The following is a 16,983-nucleotide window of genomic DNA, read 5'->3' as shown; positions in this document are numbered from 1 at the left end:
CAGAAATGTATTTTTTCATCTTCTTTTTCTTCTTCCATGCTTCTCTCTCTTCTACCATTTCCTAGGCTCAGGATTATTTTAGGAGTTCCACTAGCACCCAGACCTCCTGTAGCCTTCCCCTGTTAAACACATTTTAAACATGCTTGTAGATTTAAAAAGAGGAAAGAAGAAAACAAGCGAGTAAATAATTTGGAGGTGAAAGGGTTAACTTTGGAGAGCCTTCCATATAATGTTAGATCTTCAGCTATTCTCTCCTCGTGGTTAAGAGTTGCCGCCATCTGCCAGCAAACTTCCTTTGCATCTCCCTCTGATGAGAAATAAGACAGGTCTCTTCTTGTCTAAATGGAGGATTGAATCCTTGACCACACCAAGACAGCACTGTTCAACTAACCCTTCTGAGCCAGATTTTGACGAGCCCCGGAAGCCAGCTCTGAAACAGCACAGCATGCCCGGAAAACCCTCCCTCTTCCCATGCCAGGCCATGTGTCTCTATCATTCCTGAACTTCCACCTGCTCTGTGGTCCTTTAGGATTTCAGAGACAAATAATTAAATGTTTCCCTTCATCAGATATTATCTTCTCATGAAAGGCTTTGGCCACTTTCCCTGATAGATCACCACCCCCTCTCTAAAACAGACTCTGAACTTCTCCTTTGCTCCTCATCCATAAACATATGCAGCCTTGAACTATATTTACTATAAACAGCCTACATTTCAACTCCTCTGTGGCATCCTAAAACCTCTCTGTGGGCCCAATACCCTTGGGTTTGTTGGGATCCTGGGGCCCAGCCCTGTTGGTATTGTTCTCATAAGTGGACAGGGACAAGACTATGCCAAAGAAGCAATCACACCTGATCTTCTCACTTAATAACAACTGCAAAAACCAACATTTCTAGAGCATTTGTAAAATGCTTTCATATCAATGACCTGTTTTTTCTTCAACCTAACCCCCGTGTAGTAGGATTTCCTTTATCCTCTCTGAATAAGAAAATGGACGTTAAAGAAGGTGAAGTGACTTTCCTTTGGTCAAGCAGGACGTGTTGCTAGGAAATCTATTTAAGAAGAGCTCTATCTAGATCCTTCACCTGACACCATAAACCAAAATGAATTTCAGACAGATTAAAGACTTAAAAAACAAAACGATTAACAAAAGGAGGAAATGTAGTTGAAGATTTGCCTGATCTCTGGACAAGAAAGATTTTTCAGGCATAAAAACGCTGGAAGAAGTCAAAAAAGGAAAATAATTATTCCATCAGTCTACATAAAAATGTAGATACCACATATGTCCCAAAGCCAAATAAAAACCCAACAGCTATCTGAGGAGAAACTGCCTGAAAAATTGCCCGGCTATTGTGATACACAGGCAGCCATGCTCAGGCACCAGCTGGGTCCAGTTCTAGAAAGTGGGACTTTGGTTCAAATGCTGAGGGCACTTCCAAAGTTGCTTGCCAGCTCTCTTGTGAAAGGGCATTTGAGTGGCCCATGGCCAAATATGCATAGAAAAGACTGGAAGCTCACCCAAAAGGTAATAGTGGTTATGGAATTATGTATTACTTTTACTTTCTTCTTCATACTTTTATGCATTTTCCATGTTTTTCCCAAAAGCATCATAGTCAGGGAAGAAAAGTTTTATACTCAGAAGAACAGAGTTTTTTTTTTTATAATTTTATTTTTTATAAACATATATAGATATTCCCCCCCCCCCAGGGGTACAGGTCTGTGAATCTCCACGTTTACACACTTCACAGCACTCACCATAGCACATACCCTACCCAATGTCCATAACCCCCCCCCAACCCCCCTCTGCCCAGCAACCCTCGGTTTGTTTTGTGAGATTAAGAGTCACTTATGGTTTGTCTCCCTCCCAATCCCAACTTGTTTCATTTACTCTTCTCCTACCACATTAACCCCCCATGTTGCATCTCCTCTCCCTCATATCAGGGAGATCATATGATAGTTGTCTTTCTCTGATTGACTTATTTCGCTAAGCATGATACCCTCTAGTTCCATCCACGTTGTCGCAAATGGCAAGATTTCATTTCTTTTGATGGCTGCATAGTATTCCATTGTATATATATACCACATCTTCTTTATCCATTCGTCTGTTGATGGACATCTAGGTTCTTTCCATAGTTTGGCTATTGTAGACATTGCTGCTATAAACATTCGGGTGCACGTGCCCCTTCGGATCACTACATTTGTATCTTTAGGGTAAATACCCAGCAGTGCAATTGCTGGGTCATAGGGTAGTTCTATTTTCAACATTTTGAGGAACCTCCATGCTGTTTTCCAGAGTGGTTGCACCAGCTTGCATTCCCACCAACAGTGTAGGAGGGTTCCCCTTCAGAAGAACAGGGTTTTGATTTTTAAATGAGGGCTGGGGCATCTGGAGAGCTCAGTCAGTTAAGTGTCCCAACTCTTGGTTTGGGCTCAGGACATGATCTCACCGGTTGTGGATCAAGCCCCGCTCAGCAGGGAGTCTGCTTGAGATTCTCTCCCTCTGCCCCTGCCCCTACACACACTCTCTCTCTCAAATATATATATCCTTTAAAAAAATAAGAATTGTCGAAGGATTTCTGTTTTACTTAATCATTCTCAGTCTTATCACCCCACGTCTTCCCAGAGGGATGGCTCTAATGTGTTCATGGTTTACTTACAGACATTTGAGTTGGGCCATTACTTTCAGAACAAAACAAAGCTTTAAATTACACACATCCACACAGAATACTGTTTTTGGTTTGCTTTCTGAGGTCTTGGCTTCCTTCAAGGTTTGGGAGGAACCTTCCAATTTGCTTCTCATAACAACTGCGTTGGAAGGAAGAAGCAGCAGGGGTTGGTGGGGAGGAAGCTCCCACTTACTGTCGGCACCACATGGGGTGGGTCAGAGGGTTTGCACCAGCACATCAGCTGTGATAGGTGACAATGCCACGTGACAGAGAGCAAGGTTCAGAGTCAAGCACCTTGATGCTCATCTAGTAAGAGCTGGACACAGGATTCACTCCAGGTTGGTTTGGCCCCAAAGCTTGGCTCATTCATTTATACCTCACTGCTCAGTCAAGCTACCTTCACATCCTGCAGCTCAGTCCATCTGGGGGAGCCGATCACTGGAAATGCCTTGGTCTGCAATGTGAAGTTCTGCCAAGCGTGGGCTGAGAGTGAAGAGACTGTGTCCTAACATCAGCTTTGTCAAAGGGGCCAGATGACTTTGGACAAGTTTGTTTTCTTTCCCACAGAAGCAGTGGCTGGGACTAGTGGTTTCAAACAGGTTTTCCCGCTCTGAAACTCTGACTCCCTAATATTCCTTTATGCATGTGACAAAGGTGCTCTCCACAAGCCAGGGCTATCCTTTCTCCTTAAAGGGCAGAGTTCTTTAAACAGTTCCCTATGATTGCCTTACCCAGAACCACTGATGAAGTCCAGCTCATTTACTCATTTACTGTTTACCCGCAGAAGACTGGTAACCATCTAAATGCTACCAGTTACATGAGCTGCGGCAAAGCAGTACCAACAAGAAAAAGAATTGGGAGATTTGGCCAACATTTTTGATGCTCACTCAGCTTCCAGGATCCCACATTCTTACATTTTTCTCCTTCCTCCCTGGCTGTCCCATCTCAGTCTCCTTTGCTGCCTCTTCCTCCTCTTCCCAACCTCTAAATGTTAGAGGGACCCTGGAATCGGTCCTGGCTTTCTCCCTACATTCTTTCTCTGCATTCAATCTCTGATGCTCCTTGGGGCCCAGGGGTTAAAATATCATCTGATGACACCCAAATTTCTTATCTCCAGTGCTAAGCTAAGCCATGCCCTCCAGATTCATACATCCTATTGCCTTCTAAATGTTGGCACTGGGACATGAAACAGGCAGCCTGAGTTTAACAACCTGAGCCAAAAAATAGCAATCACCACACTAGCCCCTCCATCCCCATGGCTCCTCATTTTAGTAAATGTAAAACATTCTCCCATTCAGATAAAAAATCTTGGAATCGCTTTACTTCTTTTCTCTCACACCCCATATTTGGCAGATTCTGTTTGCAAAATATAAATCTATTAGACCAAGCCACTATCACCTGCTTCTTGATTATGGCTACATCCACTGGGCCACCTGGTCACCCTCAATTCCACTCTTGCCCCCTTGACAGTCTGTTCACCTCACAACAGCCAGAAGGAACTTTGTAAAACATCCATCAGTTATTATCCCACTGCCCAAACCATCAGTAGCTTCATGTGTCACTTAGAATAAAAGCTAAATTCCTCAGCACAGCCTCAGGGCCTGTGGGCTATGTCCCCTGCCCACGTCTGTGACTTCATCTCCAATCACACCTCATTTTCCCATAGCCACACCTTCCTGTTCCTCTAACAGGTCAGGCACATCCCCCCAACCCTGGGATCTTTTGTCCATGCCCCCACTCTTCTCCTTTATGTCATCCCCCAGGCTGGCCTTCCCTGACCAACTTACCTAAAAGGAACCTCCATTAGGATCCAAAATCGATGTACAGAATCCCACTGCATTTTTATACATTAATAATGAAGCAATAGAAAGAGAAGTCAAGAAATCAATCCCATTTACAATTTCACCAAAAATAATAAAATATTTAAGAATAAGCTTAAATAAGGAGGTGAAAGACCTGTACTCTGAAAAGTGTAAAACACTGATGAGAGAGGAATTGAGATGAACAATGAAATGGGAAGTTAGTCCATGCTCATGGACTGGAAGAACAAATGTTGTTAAAATGTCCAAACTATTCAAAGCAATCTATAGATTTACTGGAATCCCTATCAAAATACTGACAGGATTTTTGACAAAACTAGAAGAAATGATCTTAAAATTTGTTTGGAACCACAAAAAACCCCAAAGAGCCAAAGCAATCTTGAAAAAGAAGAACAAAACTGGAGGCATCACAATTTCAGATTTTAAGTTACACTACAAAGTTGTAGTGATCAAAACAGTATGGTACTGGCCAAATGGCAAAATAGGCAAAGGGAAAAGGACGGTCTCTTCAACATATGGTGCTGGGGAAACTGGACAATTACATGCAAAAGAATGAGACTGAACCACTCTCTTACACCATATACAAAAAGAAATTCAAAATGGATGAAGACCTCAATGTAAGACCCAAAACCACGAAAATCCTAGAAGAGAGCACAGGGAGTAATCTCTCTAACATCGGCCAAAGCAACTTTTTTCTAGATATGTCTCCTGAGGCAGGGGAAATGAAAAAACAAAATAAACTACTGGGGGCACCTGGGTGGCTCAGGTGGTTAAACGACTGCCTTTAGCTCAGGTCATGATCTTGGAGTCCTGGAATCGAGTCCTGCATTAGGTTCTCTGTTCAGCAGGGAGTCTGCTTCTCCCTCTGACCCTCCCCTTCTTGTGCTCTCTCTCTCTCTCTCCCACTTTCTCTCTCTCAAATAAATAAATAAAATCTTTAAAAAAAATAAAATAGACTATTGGGACTACATAAAAATAAAAGGCTTCTGCACAGCAAAGACAACCTATGGAATGGGAGAAGATACATGAAAATGACATACCTGATAAAGGGTTAGTAGCTAAAATATATAAAGAACTCACCCAAATCAAACCAAAAAACAAATAATCCAATTAAGAAGTGGGCAGAAGACCTGAACAGACATTTTCCCAATGAAACCAGACAGATGGCCAAGAGACATATGAAAAGATGCTCAACATCAGCCATCACATCAGGGAAATGCAAATATCAAAACTACAACGAGATATCACCTCACACCCGTCAGAATGGCTAAAACCAAAAATACAAGAAGCAACAAGTGTTGGCAAGGATGTGGAGAAAAAGGAACCCTCGGGCAGTGTTGCTGGGAATGCAAACTGGGGTGGCCACTGTGGAAACCGGTATGGCGGCTCCTCAAAAAATTGAAAATAGAGCTACCCTTCAATCCAGTGATCACACTAGCATGTATTTAGCCAAGGAATATGAAAACAATGATTCGAAGGGATACATGCACCCTTATGTTTATAGCAACATTATCTATAATAGCCAAGTTATAGAAACAGCCCACGTGCCCATTGGTTGATGGATGGATAAGGAAGATGTGGCAAATATATACAATGGAGTACTATTCAGCCATAAAAAAGAATGACATCTTGCCATTTGCAGCAACACGGATGAAGCTAGAGAGTCTAATGTTAAATGAAATAAGTCAGAGAAAGACAAAAACCATATGATTTTCACTTACATGTGTAATTTAATAAACAAAACAAATGAACAAAGAGGGGGAGGAAGAAACTGAGAAACCAAGTTCTTAACTATAGAGAACAAACTGCTGGTCACCAGGAGGAAGAGGGGGAAGGGGGGATGGGAGAAATAGGGGAGGGGGATTAAAGAGTACTCATGCTGGGATAAGCACTGAGTAATGTAGGGAATTTTGAATCATTCTATTGTACACCTGAACCCAATATAACGCTGCACGTTGACTATAGTGGAATTAAAATTGAAAACTTGATAAAAAATAAACATTGTCTAAAACATTTTAAAAAATAAAAAACAGGGGCATCTGGGTGGCTCAGTGGGTTAAAGCCTCTGCCTTCGGCTCGGGTCATGATCCCAGGGTCCTGGCGTCGGCGGGGAGCCTGCTCCCCCCCCACACTCCCCGCCCCGCCTGCCTCTCTGCCTACTTGTGATCTCAGTCTGTCAAATAAATAAATAAAATCTTTAAAAAATAAAATAAAATAACAAAACAAACATACTAGAATTAAAATAAAAATTAAACTAAATAGATAAATTTAAAAAGCAGATAAATAAATAAAAGAGCCCCATCACTTCCCCTCCAGAGGAAGCACAGAGCTTTGCTGTCTCCACGTTATAGCTCCCCTGCGCTCCTGGTGACTCCTGCTATCCCAGGCCTCCAGGCTGCCAATTCCAGATCGCACCAGTCTCAGAATCGCACATCATTGCCTTGGACAAGGTGTTAAAAAGGTACAGCCAAAGTGCACCTTTCAGTCGGAGATGAAGGGGCTGTTTTCCTGCCCTACCGCTTGTCCCTGGCCTGACTCCACAGTAGCCAAGACCCACAGATGTAGCTCCCTGGGTTCAGGGATGGTGAAACATAAGACTAGGGAGGGAAGGGCTTGTCCAAGGTTGCACAGGAGTTTAGGAAAGCACCAGGACTAACCTTCAGTTCCCCCACATTCCTGGTTCCAGACTCTTTCTGGCTAGATCTCCATGCAAGGGCCCCTGCATGAGCCTGCCCCTCCGCTCCGCTCCTGGTTTTCAGAGGAGCTGAAGAGGAGGGAGGAGGAGAATGAGTTCTCACAACAGAGCAGCTTCTGGAAGTTCAGAAGGGGCACTGGTCTATCACAAGGGCTGGGGGCCAGCCTGTGGGCACTCTTGGAACCTTCAGGAACACCCTAGTCATCTCAGACCTCAGCCTCTTTCATAGATTTCCACACTGTCATTTCCTTCCCATGCTCCGCAGTCCCCTGTATGTAAGCTGACTACAGAAACTTCTTTTCTTTAAACAAGAAAAAGAAAACAAAGTAACATAAAAGCAGGGTACATTAAATAAAGCAACTCTTTGCGTCGCTGATGCATGATCAGAGGGAGGAATCCCTAAGAACACACCAGGGACAGGAGATTCCATTTTTAATAAACGTATTCGTCAGAGACTACACACTCACCCTCTGAGAGTCAAAATGAATGACAAGCTTTGGGAGTCACGGGTCTGATAGGGACAGAATCAAGAGACGGCTGCGGATGTAGCTTTCCTGTAAAGCCTCAAGGAAGTTCCTCTTCGGGGGTTTCGGGGATTTCCTATGCAGGACAGGAGGCGCTGGGCTCTACGATCTGGCAGAGATGGGCAGAGAGTTTGCCTGCCCTGCGTGCCCATTGTGCGGCGGAGCGGAAGGTCTGTCTCCAGGCAGCTGGGTTCTAACTGTGTCCCAGCCTCACCAGACACATCCTGGGACTCTTCAGTCCGGGAACCTTGTCTGCCGGGCTCGCTGGGCTCAGAACCACAGGTATCTGAGCGGCTTCCCCCGGACAACCTTAGTCAAGCAGTTCTTTTGGAAACCTCCTGGGACTGGGTTTAGACCCTGACGAGTCTCCAACAGCTACTAATAACCAACCACATTTTAACTCACCAGCAAATCTGTAATGATGGGGCACCTGGGCAGCTCAGTCAGTTAAGTGGCTGCCTTTGGCTCAGGGCATGATCCTGGAGTCCTGGGATCGAGTCCTACATCGGGCTCCTTGCTCCATGGAGAGTCTGCTTCTCTCTCTGGCTGCTGCTCCCCCTGCTTGTGCTCACGCTCTCTCGCTCTCTCTCACAAATAAGTGGTGAAAAGAAAAATCAGCAATGATTACTTCATTTGCTATTTCTTGGGGGAAACATGTTAGCGTCTCATTTTGCATTGCTGTTACACATTCTGTTCATAACCCAGAGCCATTACAAAACCACACAAAAATAACAGCTACTACCTTTTGTTAAATACTTTCCTGGAGGCTGGGTACTCAGTCATGTCCACCTCACTCCACAGCTCACATCTGCAACACCAAATGATAAGGCCTCCCACCACCGCTGAGGGTCTGGAGTGTCCAGAAGATGTTACTGGCATCGTGAAAGAAAGGACTCTGTTGTGGACTCAAACTTCGCCCTTTCTACTACTCAACCAGAGGGCTAACAGCAAGCTCCAGATTAGTTTCACACTCCTACAGTTGGGTGTGCAAAGGCAACCACCTTCAACAAGGGGACTTTTTTAATTTAAAAAATTGCATCTTTTATTTATTTTTTAAAAGATTTTATTTATTTATTTATCAGAGAGAGAGAGAGAGAGAGCACGCACAAGCAGGCAGAGGGAGAGGGAGGGCTCCCCGCTGAGCAAGGAGCCCGATTCGGGACTCGATCCCAGCACGCTGGGATCATGACCTGAGCCAAAGGTAGATGCTTAACTGACTGAGCCACCCAGGTGTCCCAGAACTGCAGCTTTTATATGGCGTGCCAAGACAACACTCAGTTGGCTCATTTGTTCTCTGAAGAAATTTTGATAACGTCATACTTCATAACACAGACTATTAACTGGCAATGTAATGCCATTCACTTAATTTGCTCCAACAAGAGTGATTCAGGACCCACGATGAGCTAGATACCATATGACTAGGTCTATATTCACGGAAGGCATTGTACACATTCATATAATGAGTGGGTCCCTGGGTCCCGAGCTGCTCTCAGTATAGTAGGGAAAATGTATAATTGTGGTGCATTATAATAAGAATTGTCATAAAAGTACAAAGACAGAATATCTGTCTGGAAGAATCCAAAGAGGCCCAACATTTAAATGGGATGTGGAATTTGAACTGGGTCCAGAAGAGCGAGCAGGAACTCGCAAAGCCAAGAGAGGATGAGAAAGAGAATCCAAAGGGTAAATAATGTAGGGAGGCTTGGCCCACTGCAGGTGGCAGCAGGCGCCGCCATCACCTATGTGGCGAGCTGGTAGCACAGGAGCTGGGGAAGGGAGGTCGGGCCAGGTCCTGAGGGTCTGGGACACCATAGGTACCCAGGACAATGGTGAGCCATTCAAAGTTTCTGAGCAAAGGAGCGGAGCAATTAGAGAAGACTTTCCTGACAATGAAAGATCACTCTGGTGACTGTGTGGCCAGCAGATTAATAGGTATCTAGGTCTGGGTAGATTTTATGGCCCTGAATATTTAACTCAATGAATTTCCTAAACATGGAAAGTATGGTACATTTTCATGCATTTCTGCCTCTCTCCCTCTCTTTCTCTCTATGGCAACTAATCTTAATTATCACAGAATTTAGAGTTCAAGAAGCTATCTCACCTGTTTATCTTCAAAGGGAACAAGTCAAGGGCTTATGCTGAGTATTAAATATGCATTTTTAGAGGTTAAGTCTTAATTAAATAGCAACTAAAGCGAGATGCAGGTTACTGAAAGTGTCACTACCTGAAATGATAGTGGGAAAAACATTTTAAAAGTTGCCATGTTGAAGCATTGTTAATAAAAGAAGAGAAAATTCCTGTTAAAAGCCAACTCATTGTACCCTGCTGTCTACTCAGACTGCTGTAACAAATGCCCCCACCCGGGGGGCTTGTAAACAACAGAAATTTACTTCTCACAGTTCTGGGAGCTGGAAGTCCAAGATCAAGGTGCTGGGAGGGCCCTTTTCCAGGTCTCAGACTCCTTGTATCCTCCCAGGGCAGAAGGGGCTAAGAGCTCTCTGGGGCCTCTGTGATGGGGCAGTCATCCCATTCGTGAGGCTTCCCCCTCACAACCTAATCTCCTCCCAAAGCCCTCCCCTCCTTACACCATCCCATTGGCCTTCAAGATTCAACTGTAGCATGGGTTCCATTTACTACATGTAAACTCACGTCCCTCGGGGTCTCAGAACACCTTTCTCCATCACTAAGGAAGTCTGTAGAGGAAATATGATCCAGTCGACCCCCTTGTCTCTCCACACCTGCCACCTCCCACCACCTCCCCATCCCCCACCACATATATGGGCATGCATCCAACACGCAGCATGGGGGCTATAGCCCAATTCTGCCATTATGGTTTAGCTGATACTGTAAGTTTAAACTGAGTCATCCCCAAAGCATGAAAACTGGGGTGACCATCCAGGACAGCAGTAAGTGGAAAGGGAAGCCATCTCAGTAGGATCAAACAAAAGGGGTGGGCCCAGCACCATACAGAACTATCTGTACGGTCGGTCGGTCATGTATTCACACAGAGATCAGCAGGTGGAAGCCCAGCTCTGGCCCAGGCCCTGGGAATGTTGAGAAATCAGAAACAGCCCCTCTCGGGGCACCCAGGTGGCTCAGTGGGTTAAGCCTCTGCCTTCAGCTTGGGTCATGATCTCAGGGTCCTGGGATCGAGTCCCGCATTGGGCTCTCTGCTCAGCGGGGAGCCTGCTTCCTCCTCTCTCTCTCTCTCTGCCTGCCTCTCTGCCTAATTGTGATCTCTCTCTGTCAAATAAACAAATAAAATCTTAAAAGAAAAGAAACAGCCCCTCTCCTCAAGAAACATCTATCTTTTTTGATGCTTCTTGTAATTCTGTAACTGCTTAAGTTGTTCAGAGGAGGAAACTGAGGTTCAGAGATGTTAATGCACTTCAAGCCCAAGGATACCATGTGGGGAGAGACTGGGAATGAGACTGGGGGAGAGGTGAGCACTGGGCCACTGGCTCGGAGCACAAGCTCAGGGGAGCACATGTCATAAAAGAGGTGCCCAAGTCCAGGGGACAAATTTCCACACAGGGACCCCAAGTAAGAGGGCAGACCACTGCCTTGGCAGGAAGCAATGCAAACCATTATGTTCCCCCAAAGGCCACCTCAGCACTAAAGTGCATGGGTGTGCAATATACACATGCACATGCACACACACACACAAAAGGACTGGACCTCCTAACCATAGTCAAGATATTTAGGAAGCAGTGCATATAGTAGTCAAAAGTATGCAGCTGCTGGAGACACAAAGACCTGGGTTCGAATCCCAGCTCTGCTGCTTACCGGCTGGGCAAGCTGCTTGATCTTGCCATGTGTTAAGAATCCCCATCTCAGGGGGTGCTGTGGGAATTATATAAGTGACAATGCGTGGAATGTGACAATACCGGCTAGTGCCTGGTACTCAGCAATGATCAATTCAAGTGAGATGTGACACTTCAAACTCAGTACATCCCCAAATGAAAATATGATCCGTTCTCACCAGCGGGTTCCTTCTGCACCTGGATTCTCTCTCTGTGCCATTTCCCCCCACTCGCCCAAATCTGGAGCTACTCTCGACCCCATTTCCCATATGGTCACCCTTCGCCTGTCAGCCACCATCATCATCCCAGGTAACACAGCTGCTGTGATTCTGCACACACAGATACTAAGCAAAGTGTTCTAGAAGATCTTTAATTGGGCAAAGAAACCCTTATGAAGACAGTACCACCATTATCTCTATGTTGTCTTTGAGGAAATTGAGCCTTGAGGGAAGAAACTAGCCCAGGGGTGGTGGTGGTCGGGGGCTGCCTGGGTGATGTAGTCAGTTAAGCCTTGGACTCTGGATCAGGCCATGGTCCCAGAGTTGTGGGATCGAGCCCCGAGCCCAGCTCAGCAGGGAGTCTGCTTCCTCTCTCTTCCCTTCCCCCAGCTCCTGCACTCTTTCTCTCTAAAATAAATAAATAAATCTAAAAAAAAAAAAAAAGAAAAGAAGAATATCACAAAGAATATCACAAAGAAGAATATCACAAAGAAACTTGCTCAAGGTCACAGAACTATTGAGTGAGAGAGCTCAAATTTTATAGAGTTTCATTCCAAAGCCCAGATGCTTAAGCCTTCCACTCTATTTATTGCCTCTCCACCAACCAGTTGCTACCTAAGTCCTGTGGATTCTCCGTCTTTGTTCCTCCTGGATCTCCTCCCCGTCACTGGACTTCAGGCACAGCCCGCTCTGCTAAAGTGCAGGGAGCCCTGTGGGCTTTGGGAAGGGAGCACTGTGGGCTTTTGGAAAGTGGTATGGCCCACAATGGGGGGCTCTGAATGCCAGGCTGATGGGGGGTTTGGTCAACACAGAGTCTCTGAGCCTGAGAAAGAGTGTTGCTCAGCTGGGAGCCACCTTGGGGTGGAGGTGGGGAGCAGGTGGCATCTGGGGCCAGGGAGGAGCCGAGCCCATCAGTCTAGGGGCGAGATACCCCGAGAGCCTGAAGCGAGGGGCTGGGGCTAGGAATGAAAAGGCTGCATGCGACAGACATTACCTCACCGGGCACAAATACTCCCGAGGCTGGAACTTGGTTTAATAATTCTGTTACTAGGGCAACAGCAAAAGAATCCATCTCGGAGAGAACCCAGCGCGGCCCGTTTCTGCACAGAAGCGCGCAGCTGTAGGCTGGGGGAGCAGGGGTGAAGGCGAGCGGCCAGATGACGCAGCAGGACGCACGCACCAGGATTTTCTCAGAGGCATTTTCCTGACCTTTCATCCTCTCTGGCTTTGGGGAGTGGAGAGACCTTTGCCTGAAATAAGCTGTCCAGGAAGGTAGAGAGCTGCTCCATGAAGCGGGGGGCTATGTGCACCCCGTGACAGGTTAGCGATCCTGCCCCTGACCCTTGGGACACTGGGGGTCTCGTGCAGAAGGGCTCAGACTGAGAGTCTGCCAGGCAACAGGAGCAAAAGCATTTATCACAAAGTTAACCAGTCACTCCACTATCTGCTCTGCCCCACTTTTGTCTCACTGGGCCCACGGCCAGGCCGTAGAGGGAACTTCTTCTGTCTGCCCGAGGAAGCGAAACGCTAGGAAGACCTGGGCCACAGAAGTGGGCTTGTGGGCTCTGATGAGAAGGAGAGACACTCCTTGCAAGACCCACAGTCGAGTCAGCTTTCTTCTCAGGAGCTCCCTGGGTCTCCCCCCATTTGTCCTGGGAATATCACAATAACACACCTGTGTCCCTCTGACAGCTGGCCCTTCCAAAAAACTAACAGGCTTTTAAAGATGCTAGGAACACTTTGAGACTTAGAGACCTTCTCATCAACCTCTCTCAGGATGAATGGTCTCCTTTTCAATTGCTACGCCAAGTGCCAAGATGGCCTCTCTCCATGGCTTCCAGTGGGGAAACCTCTCACAGTGCCCGAGGCACTTGTGCTCCAAGTTTCTACCTCCCACATTACCTACTTCCCTGAAAATCTGTCCGCAAGGAATGCTGAAGGAGAGACGGGACTCAATTTCCTTCGGTCCTCCTCCTATCTTCCTAGGGCCTCTGTGAGGTACAGATTCCCCCTGAAAGAACATCAAAGGCTTCTAGTGCTTCCAAATTTCAATATCCAAGTTTGCTCTTAAGGGCAGGTCGGGAGTAGGGTAGCCATTCGGGATTACGGAGACATTTCCACTAGAGCGGTTCTGCACTATCTGGGGCTTTGATAAGTACAAAATGCCCAGTGGTCTGCCCAACGGATACAGCACATTCCAGATTACCTTGGAAAGAATTCCTCCTTACGGAAGTGGCTACCCAGGGAATCAGAGTCACCACAGGCATCGACAAGTCAATGGCTGGTAGCTTTGCCACTCACTCTCTGAGTGAGCTTAGGAAGGTTGCTCTTCCTGTTAACTTCCTCACCTGCGAAAAGAAGAAAATCATACAACACAATATCAAAGGTGAAAGTAAGACTTTAATGCTGAGAAGCGTCGTAAACCTTCTGAAAGACAAGGGACCCCAGAGGGTAACGAGGTCACGTACCAAGGGTGGTTTGGTCTGGCCTGAAGTTAATGGACCATTTAGGGCCTAGGAGGGGACAACTCATTCCACGAAGCCTGTAAAAATAATAAGTATTTTGAGGCACTTGTGTCTGTGGTGGTGGTGTAGCTTAGTAACCAAGAGCGTGCTCTCAGAGTAAAACTTCCACCGTATCCTGCCTTCGTCACCCATCAGCTCCGTGACCTTGGACAAACGACACCTCTTAGAGTTTCTTTTTCCTCACTTACAAGATGGGGTCATGCCCCATGACTCACTGGGCTGCTGGGAGGATCCCATGCCTGATGGGTTGTATAGTAAACAGTAGACACTGCATTGTTTTAAATCACAGTCTTTAGAACAACTCTGGAAAAGCCAGATTTGGCATACTGATTTTATCAAAAAGGGAACAGGTCTTTAGATGCTGAAGGGCTTGTCCAAAGTCACCTCACCCCTTCTGAAGCTCATATGAGCCCTCTCTCTCCTGTGGTGAAAGAGAATCCATGTTCTCCTCCCAAGTCAAGGGGCTCGGGCAAAGTCACAACGCGAGTTTCAGGCATAATGACTACTCATGGAAGCCTAGCCATGAGCAATAGTATCTAGGTTTGTTAGAAGCTGAGAATGTGATCCAATCCCCCCAACCCCAAAATGGTATGTAATTTCAAGACTTCCCTGAGAATCCTCTGGAGAATGAATGCTACGGAAATGTAGTATGTGGAGAAGGCGTAAAAACAAAGGCATCCCCGGAGAACACGGCCACGGGAGGGATTTCCCCTGGCCTGCACGCTCTAAGGGTCCAATCTCCTGAGCGAGGACTTTGGCAGCCTAAAGGGAAATGGCAAAAAGAGCTCATACCAGCTGCTACTAAAAACAGACCAAGGTTCACAGACAGATAGAAAATAGGTAATAGATAGATAGACACATAGGCAGACAGATAGACAGACATATTTGGCCCTTAGGCCCCAACCCTCCTGACATATTTTTAAACTTTTTTCTCTTCCAGGCCACCCTTCCTGTTCATTCTCATCTGCTTTCCATGGTACTTGGCCCAAGCCCCATCCCCGCTGAGATGACCCTGCTGAAAAGGGACACAGGCAGTGTCAAAATTCTGGAGAGAACCAGATATCAAAAGCAGCTCCTGCATCAAAGTGTTTGAAATTCTGACTTTCTAGAGACCTGTACCCACTAAATTCCTGGCCCGGGAAGCAGAACGTAGTCCTGACTTCTGTGCCCTTAGGTTGCTAACCCCATGGAGAGTCCTCCGTTGAACACATGAGCAGTTTTCCCTTAAGAAAATGGCACCAGCATATCTTTCTGGTTTTCTCCTGAGCAAATAAAAGCATGCTAGAACTCTATTTCTCCTAGCCCGTGTGCCCATGCCTCTGGGTGGAACACCTACTGTGAAAATTCACAGACTGCTTACACTGTGCCAGGCACGCTGTGCTTGCTTGAATCTCTGTCCCTAGTGCTGGGGTCGTAAGGCTCCAAGCACCTGTCCTCCTTTTGCACAGTCGGGTTCTTGCTGGAACTTTACGTTGGAGGGAGGGGGAGGCCCTCGGAGAGCATCCTGCCTTGTGTTCTAGAAAGGAAATCAAGGCCCTAGGAGGGAAAGAAACCAGAGCCTCGGTAATGTGCCCTTTGTGCTACCTCATCGTGCCCTTTCCTCCTATAACATCAGGGACTTCTGGGTCAGGAGAGGCTGACCCTCGAAAGGGATCATTAGGCGGGGAAAGCAGGGACTGTCAGATATTGCTAAAAATAGGAGCTGGCCCCAGACCAGCCCCAGCTGGTGAATTTGAGCCCAATAACCAGGTGCTCCCAAGCGGGCTCACCTGATATCCTCACTTGCACTATGGAAGGACGGCCGCCCCGGGGTCGAGGTGGGGCAGAGGTGGACTCATCAAAAGCTGTAAACACTAAGGGTGACCCAGCTGCTGCTAGAGGTGCATGAGCAGCTCACCGGGGAGAGCAAATTCTGTTTCTGCAGCAGCCTGACCCAGTCGGGCCCCCGCGGTGTAAGTAAGAAGGAACAGCGAGGATCTCCTCTCTGCCCCTCCTGGCCCCTCCTGCTGTGCCTGAAACCTTCCCATTTCTACAGGAGTTTGGAAGTCCTAAAGAGAGTTGGAAGTTCTCTATCCTCTAGTTCACCTCCCTCCGTACAGTGAAGAGGAAAAGCCCAGAGACGATTAGCAACTCGGCCAAGGGCATATAGCCTAGTTCAGAACTTTCCAAAGCGACATCCCTGAAATAATAGTCTCATAGATGTTCCTCGAAGAGAAATTGTTTTAAGGGTTCTGAGATCGGGTAATGGGGAAAAGGCTGCATTCTCTATTTGCCTTTTTCTCTATTCGCCTTTGTCTTCCGCTCGTTCTCTATTCAGCAAAGACCTACTCAGTCTCGCAATGAGGAAGGCACTTTAGAGATGTGGTCTAACCTGGCAAAGCCGAAACCAGCCTGTGGGTATGCAGACCTCAGGACCACAACACACACAGCTACCCTGGGCAAAAGGACTGTTCTTTGACATGAGCTGTTCCCCACGCTTTGTGAAAAGGGCAGTGCTCCAGAAAGAGACATAGCTGACCGGCGTCGCCAATAACTTTGAGTGGACTTCATTCGTTGGAGACTTTTCTCAATGAGAACACGTGCCATCCTAAGGCCAAAAGGCTAAGCCTGAGCCAGAGGCTGCTGTCTAGACAAAGTTTGCCCCAAGAGGAGGGCAGAAATTAAACGGGGAAACATGGAGACACTGGCTCCCCTGGAAAGGAAAAGTCAGAAAGAAGGAGTAAGACCTAAAAGA

The 16,983-nt window shown here is 46.6% G+C and overlaps 1 protein-coding gene across 1 annotated transcript in view; it reads right to left on the bottom strand.

The window, feature by feature from the left end:
• The window catches only part of RXRG (retinoid X receptor gamma), a 123,645-nt gene extending 109,573 nt beyond the window's left edge, over nt 1–14,072 (bottom strand). The window contains exon 1 of the mRNA XM_032872988.1: nt 13,931–14,072. The gene's annotated coding sequence lies outside the window, so the exon portion shown is untranslated. The remainder of the gene's footprint in view (nt 1–13,930) is intronic.
• Nucleotides 14,073–16,983: the final 2,911 nt, after the last annotated feature.

Source organism: Lontra canadensis, unplaced genomic scaffold, assembly GCF_010015895.1.
Source record: "Lontra canadensis isolate GAN:19392208 unplaced genomic scaffold, GSC_riverotter_1.0 scaffold46, whole genome shotgun sequence".
Classification (NCBI taxonomy): Eukaryota; Metazoa; Chordata; class Mammalia; order Carnivora; family Mustelidae; genus Lontra; species Lontra canadensis.
Note: the sequence above shows the minus strand (reverse complement) of the source record. Positions and strands in the feature narration are given on the sequence as shown.